This window comes from Branchiostoma floridae, chromosome 12 (genome assembly GCF_000003815.2).
Source record: "Branchiostoma floridae strain S238N-H82 chromosome 12, Bfl_VNyyK, whole genome shotgun sequence".
Taxonomy (NCBI): Eukaryota; Metazoa; Chordata; class Leptocardii; order Amphioxiformes; family Branchiostomatidae; genus Branchiostoma; species Branchiostoma floridae.
This window is the reverse complement of record NC_049990.1, coordinates 2,801,675-2,806,584: the sequence shown is the minus strand read 5'-3', so window position 1 is coordinate 2,806,584 and position 4,910 is coordinate 2,801,675. Positions and strand designations below refer to the sequence as shown.

The window sequence follows — 4,910 nt, the reverse complement described above, 5'->3', positions numbered from 1 at the left end:
ATGGTGGTGCGTAAAGTCGGTGTCTCATTCCTGGTCGTCATGTCACGTGACGTAGCTCATCCAACAATCAAATCTTCCCCTGGATAACCATAAAACAAAACAAAAAAACGAAAATCACAAAACTGTTGTATTGATTTCCACCTCACGGCGGTTGTAAAGGTAGTCAAAAGTACACAAAAAGGGTGAAACTTCTTACAATGCGTTAGGTTAAAGGTTAAGTTGCCCATAAATCTGTGTAGATGCTTAGTGGTGGCGCCCATCTCCATTTTTGTACTCCTTGGGCCACGTACAATTGTGCAACCACTACAGCAGGGTGTTGTCCCGCTGATTGTTAGGGGTATTACTTAATTTCTGCTATCAAATACCATTCCTTCTCGATTTTTTTGTATCGTTTTGTTGTTGTGAACCATGTATGTTGCTTGCGTGCTCTGCTTTAATGTTGTTTTGTAGAATTTGTGTTAAGAATTAAAGACAAATAAGACACATCCAACGTACAGTTACAGCGGCACGTGTCACATCCGTTCTCGTCTTGTAGCAATCCGCCCGGACACCAGAGGCCGCACATCACGCCAGGGCACGTTGCGGCTGCACATATTGAAAATATCACACATCCAGGTAATGATATACGCCGACTAGCAGTTACTCAAACAACAGCAGGATATGATTTTGGAAACGGTCAGACGTTTCAGATAACATCCACTGTCACTAGACGAAAAGACCGAATATGTAGACGGATGCTGACGGATTCCAATTTGCAACACCTGACGGATGCTGACGTATGCTGACAAATGCTGACGGATCCCAAAAACCATCAGGGATCCCAAAAAATGACGGATCCCACTGGCATCCGCAACGCATTCGTAGGTATCCGTAACTCTCATCGGGGGATACAAACACAGAACCCGTATACTCAGTACTTCGTGACGGATGCTAACACTGCATTCGTATGGATACTTACTTATAATCACGGATTCGTTAGTATCTGTGAGCCACTAACTGATTCAAACATTGTATTCGTATGGATACTTAGTTTTAACGCAAACGAAAGAATACGTGGTCAGGATACTTGTTTATCAGCGAAAAGTCTTCAGATGCAGACGAATACCAAGGATACGAATTTGCAACATCCTGACGGATGCTGACGGATACCAAAGATTACCAAAAATCACGGATCCCATACACATCCGTAACGCATTCGTTGGTATCCGAAACTCGCCGTGGATGCAAACACGGAATTCGTTTGCTTACTTACTTCGTGGCGGATGCTAACACAGCTTCCGTAAGAATACTTACTTTTTGTGTATGCGTGGCTAGCACTCTTGTTTTTGAGCATATATTTTATTTTTTAGATTGGTCATATCTTTCCCCCTTTTTGTACCTCGGACACCACAGTTTGTAACGTCAATACAAGTGAGACAATCCACGTTACGCTAGATACCAGGATACTCGGATTCGTAAGGATGCGAAATGGTTTTTTTTCTGCATTCGTGGCAAGATTACCAACAATGCACTGCTCCAGTGGATTGCTCCAGTGGATGGGATTCCATTGGAGCAGTGCATTGTTGGTAATCTTGGGATATCTTAAATATGCGACTCTGTATTTTTTTTGCATCCGTACATTGGGGCGATGTATTGTGGGTAATCCAATCGTTGTCTCTCTGACCAATCAGACTGCACATCAGTCAGTTTAAAAATAAAGCGGAGATAGTCAGCGTTGTCCGTGAGAACCGCAATCTTTTTGTACCTCAAACTTTGAGTTTTGAAACGTTGAACTCGGGACATGGATTTGTACACACGTGTGTGAACTTCTGTAGTAGGGTGATGTTGAGGCGGTGACCAAACTCAAGTGGCAGTCGACGGACGGGACGGCGATCGAGGGACTGAAACAGCCAGCCCTGTTTTGTAGTTCGGCGTCCTGGAGCTATCTTACATCACTGTCCTGTGGATATCACGGCGAGGTATGTTTTATACAATAATTGTTTCCAAACAATACCCGCTTGAATTCGTCTCTGTGACTACATTCCTTGTTGGCTAGTAGTTAGTAGCGCTTTTGGTATGCTTGGGCTGAACAGAAACTTATCATAAAACGACATAACGGAGCCTTTAATACAAAACACAAGTCACAAGCATGATACTTGCTGAGTAACTGTTGACTTATTTGGGAAAAATTTGAATCATCATCAAAACAGTACTTGTATACACATATGTTTGTCTCAAGCTTGGTATTTATTCGCATAGGAACATTCTGTTCCAACGGTGTTTACGTGTTTGTTTATATGCGACGTCTCGTACACAATGCAAAGTCCGGCCGGGGAAGCAGATCACACCTTGTCACTAATTATGCAACGCTAGACTGTTTCTGCCGCGCCCTCCCGGGGGACTTTTTTGGTATGATAATGCGGAATGTAACGGTGATAATGGCGATACCACAATCAGATGCATTTGTTCCTGTTGTATAACAAGCCAATCACCATTTCTTTTCATATACATCCTAATTACTTTGACGGACGCATCCATCAAACATGGATGCTTTAGCTATCTCAAAATTTGATGGGATTATTCTTTCTCTTTTTCAGAAGGCGGGTCGACATTCTCTGACCGTGTCAACAGCTGGGAGAACACTGGACTACAGGAAGGGCACAGAAGGAATTGAGCTGGGAGGGATCAGGGCGTAACTAGCCTGAAAAGAAGCGAAGCACTGTCACTAGTAGAAAGGAGACTTTGTGCTGTTGCGAGAAGCTGTACATACTGATACTATAAGTCATGTTAGTTGTACTTTACAAGCTGGATTCACTATCTGTATCCTGTAGCCGGATGTGGAAATTCCTTAGAGTTGGACATCGCGAAGACTTTGATTTGTAATAGAAACAGATATTCGTAGAACTTAGAAGCAAGATTAGCCACAGACTCCCATGTCAGCTTTACATAAAAGTCAAATTGCATTCACGTTTGATCCTATATTCTATTTGGAAGTATAAGAAGTGATGTGATATTGGCGGTTAAAGGATTCAACTTTCCCTTAACATAATTAGATAACAGGGACTCTCTGTACATACCTGGTATAACCCATTCTTGTTGCAATATTGTATCTGTATACATATCATGTGGCAGACAGGATTCGGCCTCGATGACATTACGTCGTTTAGTTCTTCTCAGGACTGGTTTAGAATAAGATTATTCTGTGCATTCTTTTCTATTTCAAATCGTGTAAGCCTTTTATAAGAAAGTAATTGGGCACACATGATATTGTGATTTGTCAAATGTGCGGAAAATTCATTAAAGTGACTTTGTATCTGCAGAAAATCCCGTTTTGGATTCTTTATGATCTGATCATACGAAGAAAATCCCTAAAAAACGACTTCGCATCCGCGGCAAATGCCGCATTGGGATTTCTTAGGATCCGACCATGCCAAATATACGAGGAAAATCCTATAAAAACGACTTTGCATCCGCGGCAAAGACCGCTTTGTGACCCGTTCATTCCAGGTATTCGAAGAAATCCTTTGAAAAACGACTTCGCATCCGAGGGAAATACCGTTTGGGGATTCTTTGCGATCCGATCATTCCAGGTATTCAAAGAAATCCCTAAAAAAAACGACTTCGCATCCGTGGAAAATCCCATTTTGGGATATGTTTGAGTCTTCTCATTCCGGATCCCAAAAATCCAAATTTCGGATATTTTAGGGATCCAACTCGAATCCGTTTGCATTCGCTAGCATTTGTTACAAATACGCAAATATCCCTGCTCGGATATGGCTACATCCGATACCCTTTCCCCCAGTGTGTCTGTCGTCCGTAACACTGTGGGGATCTGTTGAAAAGCAGTAGTTGTCGTCCATGGGCCAGAGGACATTTCGGTACCCTCTGAGGTGGCAAATTCTCATTGTAATTTTTGAATAGCAGAATACCGGTGGTATTTTTTGCCCCTCTCCCTTGTTTAAGACACGAAATTTCTGGATCACTTAGATGGTGTTAGGGTTGACGGGTGGTAGCCGGTTTAAAGACTTTAACGTTACCATACTAGAATGGCTATCACATAGAAATATATACCACAGAGGCACAGACCTACTATTTAATGAGAATTTGCCACCTCAGAGGGTACCGATACATAAAATTTCGTCTCATGGACTAAATACTGTCAGATTTGGTCAAAAACTAGTTGAGTCGTGTTCAAGCATATTCAAGTGAAGGATAATTAAGGATGGCGTCTTACCGTTACACATGCATGTGTCGCAACCGTTGTCGTCCTGCACGTGACCGTTGGGGCACCAGACGTCGCACGGCAGCGGCGGGCACTTTGATCCGACTGAGAGAGAATGTGTCAACGTCACTAATCTCTAACCAGATCCACGGTACGTAATGTATAGTATCAAACTTCCGGTGCCCGTTTGACTCTCTTAGCCGGCTACACTCCTTGGCCAGCTTTGATACTATCTTATGGCACCGTAGGATCTGCTTGGAGATTAAACGTCACCTCTGACGTAGCACTGACGCGTATGATTGGTCAAAAAGGTCGGTGAGTTAACATTATTTCCTTGGTTGGTTGGTTGTAAAAATCTCAGGTTTCATGATACTTTTTGTGTGTTCGGCAACAGTAATAAAATAATTTTTTCTCTTCTTCCCTTACAGTTCAAAGTCGTCCATAAAGTGTGCAATTTATGTTTGCTCTAAAGGCAGTCTTTTAAATGTTCGAGCACAGAAATTCGTTAACTATTGAGCGATGAAATATCCATAATGCGTTTCAATGACGATTCGCTAGAATGCAGCAATGCAATATGGCGGCGAATGTGCTTGTGACGTCACAAAGTCACTTACAGTCGGCACAGCTGCAGACTTCACAGCCGCTGTCGTCCTGCGCCCAGCCGAACGGACAATACATCTCACACATTACCGGCAGGCACAGCGTCTGG

General features: G+C 42.8%; 1 long non-coding RNA gene across 1 annotated transcript; it reads right to left on the bottom strand.

The window, feature by feature from the left end:
- Positions 1-12: 12 nt before the first annotated feature.
- On the bottom strand, positions 13-4,305 carry LOC118428276. Its single transcript, XR_004832632.1, has 3 exons — positions 4,214-4,305; positions 496-585; positions 13-79 (listed from the first exon to the last, which is right to left on the bottom strand). It is a non-coding gene; the product is annotated as an uncharacterized LOC118428276 (long non-coding RNA).
- Between the last annotated feature and the right edge of the window lie 605 nt (positions 4,306-4,910).